Genomic DNA, 10,417 nt, shown 5'->3' with positions numbered 1-10,417 from the left:
GAAGATAATAAGGGACTAGGCAATTGCTTAAAAACAACATTTTGAAAGAAAAAGCTCCCGACAGCCGTGCCGCGCAGTTTTCCTATTTCTTGAAAGCTCTTAGGATAGGCAGCAACGGACGTATCTATTTCCAGATTAAATGAATCAGAGAGACTGTGTGTTTAAGGTCCACCGCGGATTGAAAATCACATACAGTTTATTACACATCAGTTAATGTAAGCATAATTATGGGTAACAAATGATCTTTCCTAAGTCCCTTCTCACTAAGGATTGTTGAAAATCCAGGCCAAGGACAGCTAATAAAAGACATCGATACAGATACTGGAAATAATGACATACTAATAGCAGCCCTACGTCCCTGACACATGTTTCTTCTCTTGGGTCGTCTAGTGGCTCTTTGAGTGTCACCCTTGCTCTTCTGAAAACTATTCTGGCATATGATCATTTCCATGTCTCAGGGCCCCAAGAGCATTTGGTCCAGGTTTATTTGAAGCACAGTTTTGTTGTTATTGTTGTTCAGTTTTAACCAATTTTGTTTCCAGGGATACCTTGCTCCACCCATTTTGGTGTGAAAAGTGCTTGCTTCTAATCACTCGTTAGCAGGGAATGCCATCTTTTTTTTCTGTGCAGTCTTATAGTCTGAGCTTTTTTCCTTTCAACCAAAACGTACAAGGGAGAAGACTTTTACCTTCAAATTTCTTCCAGATTGAAGTTAAAACAGAGTTCTCCATTAGCTGGAAACACAGCTGCCATCACCCGTCTTGCATCAGCTCTTAAGTATCCTCCCCAACAGTGGCAGCTCGTTGGTCGAGCGTTTTGTCAGTTTCATGCCCTCAGTGTTGTGAGCTGTGCTTGGACAGGTCCCCTCACAGCCGCTGCCCTGATGAATCAGTGACTCCATTGTCTGACAAGACCAGATTGGACTGATGGGGTACATGGGATCCAAGGATGGCCTGTCCATAGTCTTGGTGGTCACCTCCAACAGGGATGTCTGGGTGGAAAAGAGGAGACATCCTCTCTCTGCTGTCTTGTTGGAATTTAGAATGGAGGACAGGGCCTGAGGAGGGTAGCTTTAGCAGTAGAGCTGAAAGGTTATGGGGTAGACTTGGGGCCAGGGCAGCAATTATTAGCTGAAAACTTGGGGATAAATATCAAGAGAACGGGGAGAACAAAGAAGAGATGCACTGAGAAGGTGTGAGTGGGCATCTATGAAGTTCTTGAGAGAAAGGGGAAAAAACAGACTCACAGGCAAGTTCATGGACAGACACAGAAACAACCACTGCAATTCCTGACTGCTGTCTGCTTCCAATTTCGCCCATGCTTCTTACTTTGCGGCACCTGGAAAGAGGCACCTTTGCCCCTTGTGACCAAACATTAGCGAAGTGTGGTGAATTTTGTTGAGTATTACAGCACTATAATTAACAGTATTGCAGCAACAAGATAAGTTAACTAAAAGATATCCGCTGTAATCGCCGCCCTCCTGCTACCACTTGCCATCTGCTGAATTTTCTTCTAAATGCCTTGATATTAGAATGTAGTTAGAAAACCGCTGGAAGTTGTTTTCTCCTTTGTTGATGCTCATTAAAAAAATCAGATACCATCCATATCAGAACTTAGAGGTCCATATTATGTAGTCCTTTGTTATTTCATTTTAATGAATGCTTTATGGAACCAGTAAGTTGTTACATATGATATAAAAATAGGCTATAATGAAGTTTTGTGCTGAATACATGATCTGGAAACCACAAGACGTTTGTATTTCATCCTCATGGTGTGATAGCTGCCAGAAGATTACTCTTAGTGGGGAATGCCACGTTCTGAAGGCAGTTGAATATAGAACTCAATCCTCTGTGGGGTTAAGTGAAAGAAGTGTTTCCAGAGCATTTACATAAATAACTATGTTACTGTTCAATTGTGTGGCTGCCTGTCTCTGGAGAATATGGTTCAGCAATGGGATATAATAAAGCTTTAATTTCGGCAAGTGTAGGATATCACTCATGAGTAAGGTAGGTCTTCCCAAACAAGCTGCTATGTAAAATGTATAGCATCCTTGCTCACTCACGTACTTCTCTTATGCAGTGTATTTATCTTCTTTAATTAGCTTTCCACGCTTGTGTGGACATCATTCTTTGTTTCTGTCATCACTTCAGTTGCCATGGAAGGAATGGATGGCTTAGGCTGGAGTGGAACCTAATGCCATCTGTAAACATGAAGGTGAATAACTTCTAGAGACATAACTCATGTGGTCCAGTGGATAACAGGCGTTCATGTGTATTTTTAATATTCATGCATTTGATCATCCTTGGTCTATAGTCCCTACCCAGACCCTCCAACTGCACACACACACACACACACACACACACACACACACACACACACAAACCAACCTAACATTGAATTAGAAACTGTGTTTCTTTTTGTTCCGCCAATGAAAAGGGAAATTTTCCTGGGGTAGAATATTTCTAATGGCATTTTTTTTTCCTTTCGAATTTTAGACTAGAGTAGGCACACTGAGTGCCTTTCTTTCAGTACTGGAGGCATCCATCATCCCGTGCAGAGACATTATCTGTTTCATTAACACAGTGGGAGTGCCATGAAGGGGTCCGTGACCTGGAGCCCATCTTGCTTTAATAATGGCTTAACACTCGTAAAAGATTTTTAATGGCTACATGAGACGTATTTAAATATTAAACGCCATTCCTCTCGGTTGATTCACGAACCCCAATGAATAGGACTCCTTCGTCGCTTCCAAGGTTGAAGAAATGTGCCTGGCTTCTCACGCCAGAGAGTGAGCAAAACAAACTCACGAACAGAAACACCTCGGCTCCGCCCTGCTCACCCTGCTGCAAACCTGAGAACCCACTGCCCCACGTGCTCCAATTCAGAAACAAAATGGTTTGATACCCACGTCTAATCCTGCTCTAGGAGAATGAGACCGTTTCCCCCCGACACGACCTTTTGGCTTCCATCCTAATGCGGTTCGTTTGCTTTGGTGCCCCAGACACAGGGCTGCATCCTGCCAGACGGATCACACCCCTGCTTGACGAACACTTTGTTCTTCTAAGTTTGAACAGACCGGTGCTCACGGTTCATCCGTGTAGTTAGGTTTCAGGAAGAAGGACTCAGGAGCTTGGCGACAATGCTGCACTTTTCCCAAGGCCTCGTGATGGAAGGTAACATCACGTGAGACCTGTCCTGTTTGTTCCATCACAGTGAGTCCTCCAAAGTCAGGGCCTGACATCGCCTTGCCTAATTGCATGATGATCCTGCATAGATGACGAGACCAGAAAGAGCTCTATTTGCCTTTCTTTCTTGCCTTCTGCTGTGGGTGTCGTATAGAGATGCTTTTATTTACAGAAGAATTACAGACTTCCTGTGGGAGAAAATCACGGTGGAAAGGTATTTTCAGGTAGAGAGCTGAGGCTATGTGAGCCCAGAAGCGCTTGGGGTTTGGCAAGTTCTGTGGTATTTTTAAAAAAATATTTGGGGTACAGCAGAGCCCAAGATGTATTTTGCTCAAAGCGCCATTTCCCTTTCTTTTTCCAGAACTGTGTATATTCTGGGGAAATTTAATCTGTGTACTTTGGAATCATTTAACCCTCATTCATCAAAACATTGCAAGGTAAATACTAGATCTGGGTTCAAGAAATCTCTAGAGTTCTTTGATAAGCAGTTTTTCCTTTGAACTCGAAAGTAAAGTTTTGCCAGCTTTGAATGAACCCTGAACCCAGAGCAGTACAGAGCTTACTTCTCAAATTATCTCCTAGCCAGTGTGTGGAGCTTTACATGTATCTAGTATAAAGCAATGATGGGTACAAGGCTTTTGTGGGATGAGGCCCTCAGAAACAAACCTTGGCCATTTCTGGGCTTTTCCTTGGGGACCTCCTAGCACCCCTTTGGTTCTGCCTGCATGAGATCTCTCCTGGTGCAGCCACAGGCCCAGGTTCCGGCTATGGGCAGTTCTGGCCCTACCCATGCCTGGTGCTCTGAACCTCCCAATCCCATCTTTATTTAAAACTATATTTTGTCCATCATAGGGTTTAATGCACTAACTTTTATTTTTAAAACACTGCATTGAAATATTATTTATCTTGATTACTGCGTTTTTTTGTCGCCCTCTTACATGTTGTGCCTCACTTGCCTCACCCTAGTCCAGCCTTGCCTTAAACCTGGGGCTTCCCTGTCTTCTTCATGCTGTGACTCACATCAAGCATGTGTATGCCATCCAGACAGACAGACAAACAGCTCCTACCTAGAGGGGTTGCTGCAAGGGTGTGGGGGCTTGGGAAGGGGTTCGGTTAATCTGGAAGCGTGTCTCTAACCCATTTGAGGCACCCTCCGTGTGCAGTGTGGGTGGGCACAGCGGCTGAGAAATTCTGCCCAAGCCCACCTTGGTTTAGCTGGACGTTCTCTTCCTGTGGACCAGATGGCCTGTATCCAGTGTGTTCCGTCATGTGCCCCTTCTCCCACCTGTCTGAGTTAGTGCTGAGGCCATGGGCTTGTAATTGCCCTCTTGTCAGGAAGTTATCTGTATAGTGCAGAATAAGGATAGAGTAGTCACTTACTCCTAGGACATAGTCTTTTCTCTTCAAAATGGTTATTTAATTTTAATCTCGTGCAGTTTGGAAGCAAGAAACATTCTGTCCACTCTATTTTGCATCCCAGTGATACCTAAGGGTAGATCCTGAGCCAAAGGAAAGGGAAGAAATTTGTGTTCACGTGGAATATTGTTGTCAAGACTGGATTTAGGGCTTCTCTGGTGGCGCAGTGGTTGAGAGTCCGCCTGCCGATGCAGGGGACACGGGTTCGTGCCCCGGTCCGGGAAGATCCCACATGCCGCGGAGCGGCTGGGCCCGTGAGCCATGGCCGCTGGGCCTGCGCGTCCGGAGCCTGTGCTCCGCAACGGGAGAGGCCACAACAGTGAGAGGCCCGCGTATCGCAAAAAAAAAAAAAAAAAAAAAAAAAAAAGACTGGATTTAAATTCAAGGTCTTTATATTCACAGTTGATGCCTTCATTATAATCATTATCACCAGCAGTGATTGTGTAATGCCAGACCTTATGTTGAGTGTCTTGTTAGGTGCATTGTGTCATTTAATCCTTACCACAATCTGAGGTCGGAACTATTATCCCTAATTATAGATTAGAAAATGGGTTTTGAGAAGTTAAATAGCCTCCCCAAGATCACCCTGATAGGTAAGAGTGGGATCCAGAACTTTCTAACTCAAAGCTCTGGTTTTTACCCGTCCTTCTGCACACCTCCTGCTGTAGAGTCCTCACACTGGAAAAAAGTCAGTGTCCCCTCTTTTTAGGGCCATGCTGATAGTAGTCTTTCACACTAAGACACTAGATAAATAGAATGCTGTAATCCTTTCATTAAAGTTTTGATATCAATGTTTTTTTCAGATTATCATGAAAAAATGCTCAGAGTCTAATTTATAGCAAAGCCAAGTCACTTTGCTTTCCCATGTTGCAGGCTTCACAGTACTTTTCTAGAGTTCAGAAGCCAAGGTTCATCCAGACAGCTGCCCCTGATCCAGTTTCTGCATGTCTAGATGGAATCAGACAGACGGCAAATTATTGTAAAAGTTTTGGGGTTGGGTTGAGGGAGAGAAAGCTCTAAAGCATTCAGTTCAGCTGGTAATAAGAAGGTCTGTCCGCTCTCCTTAAAATCCTGGGTGTAGACCTACTGTGTATTTGTTGCTGGCTCCTGCTCTGAGCACGCTACGGACTCTGCAAGGAGTTCCCAGCAGATCTGCTTCACTCATTCTCCTCTGGGAGGGCTTTTCCCCTGGCCTCCAGAGCTCCACTGAGAGGTTCCCCAGACTACCTCTCCAACCAAGGCCCTAGTCTGTAGACTTGGCCTATTTCTGGGATATCTGATTTAGAGAACACGGTACCTTGGGAACTGCCGGGTCCCACCCTCATGTGGGACATCCTCCACACCACCTCCCACCTTGCGAAGTTCAAACGAGGAGGCTTTTAGGAAGGAGCTCTTTAGCTGACAAGGCAGCTTAATGGGTCTCCGACTGAAAGCACAGCAGCCCGCGTCCGGGACTAGTTATATAAGAGAGGCTCCAAGAGAGGATGGAACACGGTTTTCTGCAAATAAATAAGGCAAAAAGGCTACACTCACTAGTGCCACAGCTGGGAAGCAGCTATGAGCAATGAATTTCTCATGCTAACAAATCCAAGCTCTTTGGAAAACAGATGCTGAGCCCTGGGACTGGCACTGGATCTCCCCTGGCAGGAACTGCAAGGTTCAGTGATGGAAGGGTATCCAGAGACCATTTGTTCATAAACACAGCTGAGGGCCAGCAACCTGCTTTTATGCCCTGCCTGAGCTGCACTGATGGACCCCTTCCATGCAGCGTTTTCACAACTATGAAGGCAGCCATGCAAGGCTTCTGCAGCCCACGCTCTAGAGAAATAATTAAACAGTTTTTCTTAACCTCTTGAACTTTTCATTTATTATTGCCATCCATTATGTCTACCTTCTCAAATCGCAGAATCCCGAAACTGAGCTCTGGGGTCAAGGGTTTATTGTTTAATGGAGATAGAACATTTTGTAAATTGCACGAAGTCACAATGTTTATAATAGAAGCTTCTGGTGTACTGAATCTTTTCCATTTAACAAACAGTGAGCTTTGACATGTGTTCTTCCTACATAGCAAGAAATTTGGGGGTAAGTGCAGTACTGGCATGAACACATTACCAAATCTTTCCTGTAAACCAAGTGACATCCACAGTCAAATAAAAACGTTCCCTCCACCAAATACCAGGAAATGCTGAAAGTATCACTATTCTTCTAAGGTCATGCTAAAATGAAGTTTTGGCTTTTAGAACACAGAGTAAGGATGAAGAAGGCCAGCATTTTTGTCCAATACACATTTGCTGCAACAAGTCCTCAGGGACAACCTCCTGGTTCAAATATGAACATGTGTATGGGGAATTTTTCCTAGGATTTAACCTTCAAATGAAAAGCGTAAATATTTTAAGAAAATGGACAAATGTTAAAAAATATTCCTGTTGTCTCTGTTTTTACTAGAATTTGTACTTTCAAGTCAGAAACGGATTTGCTTAAAACAAAGCAAACATCCTCAAAAATGTACCCAGCCAAAATAACCAATGTATAAATACCTAGGATTAACAAAATATGAATATTCTTAAGTAAAGAAACAAGAATTGGAAGTTTGGGGGAAATGATAGGAAAGAATGTCTTAAACCTAAATTTTTAACCCGTTGTGTTGGAGATCTAATCAGTGTTTTGAAAGGAAACAGCGTGCGTGTAACACACCCCAGTGTGTTTCTTTTGGGACTTCATTAAATTAATACTACATAAAATCTTTTGGGCTATAAGTATAGCTGATAAAAACCAATGTAAAAAGTGACTTTCCATGAGTAATTAGCATAACAGTTTTCTTAACACTTAATAATTGATTCGTAGTACAGGATGTATTTTTGGCTCATTTTTGTGAGGTCAAAACGTATACAATACTTAAATTTTACATTTGTTATGGTTCAGGCAGATTTCCTTGAAAAGTTACCTCCTCCCAACATGACATTTGGAGGGAAAGGCTCACTCAATTTTTTTCTCACTAAGTTTCTAAGATAATTTTATAGTATTTAATGTTCGTTTCAATGGACTCACTGGCTCACTGCAGGCCAGCCAAGGCCTTTGCAGGGACTCAGTCCCGCCATTCCTGATTGACCAGCAGGTGTCACTGTGGGTTTGGGAGGTAACCCAACTGACCACAGAAAAGAATGACTGATGGGGGGTGGGGGGAGGGGGGGAAGAAGAAGAGAAGGAAAGAGAAATGTAAAAGCAGGTTCTTAGAAGAAGAAAAAGTTAAGTAAAAAATCCCTATGTTTACATAGATCTTTTCTTTAGGAGCTCAGAGTTCTTTGCACCACTTTCCCAGCTCCTGTAGACCCAGATTCGATGATGCTGAATTAGTCACTGAAGATAACTTCACTGGGTAAAACAGCCATGCAGCTGAGAAAAGTTGAGAAGGGGATTCTTGCAGCCTTCTCCTGATTCCTCAGGCCGTAGCTCTGTGCTCTGTGGATATACATCTTTTTGACCCATAGGTACCTTTGCCTAACCTCAGAAATGTGCAAAGTCTTCCAGCTCTTTGGTAGGTCATAAACTCGTGTTCTAGAATAAGTTTCTGGCTATCAGCAACCTCAGTGGTAAAATAAAATCTGCTGTTTCATTAGTTGAAGGGGCATCTTGGTCTGGAAAGTTGGTTCTTATGTCTCCCCCAAATCTGGATTGCTCATTTTCAACAAAGCTAGCCTATTCAAGTCGTATATCTTTCTGAGTACATGGAATTTCTTAATAAATAAAATTTCAATTGGTAAAATTAACACATATTTCTTGAACAACTGTCAGCTTTAAGAATGGATGGCCATAAAACCTCCCTGCACAGAGAGGAATTCACAGCTGGCCTAATTTGAGTAACAGGCTGTAAATTGATTTCTTTTCTTTTCTTTTTTTTTTTTTTTTGGCTTTATATGTGAAAATTACATCCATGTTGCTGGTGCAGAGGGAAGGCAATTTTTTTAAGATACATGGCTTGACTTCTCCAAATAAGGCTGAACACATGTGTGAAACATCCTAATTTAGTGAAGTTCTGAAGAAAACAAAGCAGAAAAGGGTTTTGAAAGAAAATAGAAATCTTACTACATTCTGGAGAGCTTCTGTGCTCCTGTGCCTCTAGCATCTACTCTGTACCAGCCATCTCAGATCACGGACCGTCATCTCATGATGAAGTTGTCTTACGACATTGTTGGAGGTATTACAACCCAGGAGGGTTGAAAACAAAAACAATTCACCTCGGGCTTCCCTGGTGGCGCAGTGGTTGAGAGTCCGCCTGCCGATGCAGGGGACACGGGTTCGTGCCCCGGTCCGGGAGGATCCCACATGCCGCGGAGTGGCTGGGCCTGTGAGCCATGGCCGCTGGGCCTGCGCGTCCGGAGCCTGTGCTCCGCAACGGGAGAGGCCACAACAGTGAGAGGCCCGCGTATCGCAAAAAAAAAAAAACAAAAAACAATTCACCTCTATTATGAACCTCGTGCAGTTTCTACCTGGTTTTAATTCCCTCACCTTTATGTATCGATAAGGTTCCTAATGCTATAATACATTCTAGTGCTGGTTCTAATTAATTATTCAACTAATAAAGTTACAAAAAGAAAGAGATCAAATGTGCAGGTTCAGAAATATTTAGAAAACTTAACTACAGAGTATGAATACTTTGTTTCCAGCTACCTTACTTATCCATCCACAAAGATAAATCTGAAGTAAGCTGATTTGGTTCCATGGAAGATAATTCAAAGGATGGCTTATAACTCTTAGTAAAAGTTCTTCAGAAAATCCATGCATTTATATATATGCCCCTTTCCCAACTCTGAGAAGGCCATTTTATTTGTACATAAGAACGTGTTATTAACATAACATCATCTTCTCTGGCGCTCAGAGATTAAGACACTTCTGCTTAGGATTTCTGGCAGACTGTGTAGGAATCATAGCAACAGGCACCATAAGCACATGCAGCTGATGGGTGCGGGGTGAGTAGGAGAGAAAGAAGAAAGCAGGATGTTAGGTATAAAAATATTTATCCAGGGTAACGGAGTATCAACAGAATTTTCTTTTCGATTAGTTGTACATATCTGTGAAGAATGGAATCCTTGGCCATTGGTTTATCCTTTGGAAAAGGGCCCACCATTTCCTAAGGAGTTTCCATGACAACTTCTTAGACTGTGGCTCAGAGGAAATAGTGATCCCTAATATTTCTCACAGTCTACAATCAGATATGGCTGGGTATTTTGTGTATGTGTAGTGGACTGCTATTGAACCCATAATCAGATACAACTGGGTATTTTGTGTATGTGCAAGCGTAGGCGCACACCTACATATGTGCTTTTTTAACTGGAGTCTACCTTTACTAGGATAGGAGTTGCATGTTATATATCTCATAACCCTTAAACCTCCCGCCTTGATACAAAGCATTTGGTAGGACTTCAGTGAATCTTTGTTGAATGAATGAAAATTATAAAGGATACTCTTGTTTGACAAGCGCGGGTATCGCTAGATTAGTTTTATGTAGTCCATATAAATAACTCACTTCTTGTGGTCCCATATCCTGATGTGAAAATTATGCATTTACTGTGTTTTCGTAGATATTAATGGGAGCTATTAAAAACCAGAAATTGTTTCTAGGTTGGTGGTCTTAGGCCTCTTATTGAATGAGAGAGACTTGAGGTAAATTTTAATTGTGAAAGGAATAAAACTCTACACATTGCTTTGTTAAAGTTTAGCAGTTTGTGCGCATTATTTTCTATTTGTTTCATGGAGAACAACAAGACATTTTCTTTAATTTCAGCATTTCATGTAAAAAAAGCAAATGGAGTAGAGAA

This window comes from Stenella coeruleoalba, assembly GCF_951394435.1.
Source record: "Stenella coeruleoalba genome assembly, chromosome: 2".
Taxonomy (NCBI): Eukaryota; Metazoa; Chordata; class Mammalia; order Artiodactyla; family Delphinidae; genus Stenella; species Stenella coeruleoalba.
This window is presented reverse-complemented; position numbering follows the sequence as displayed.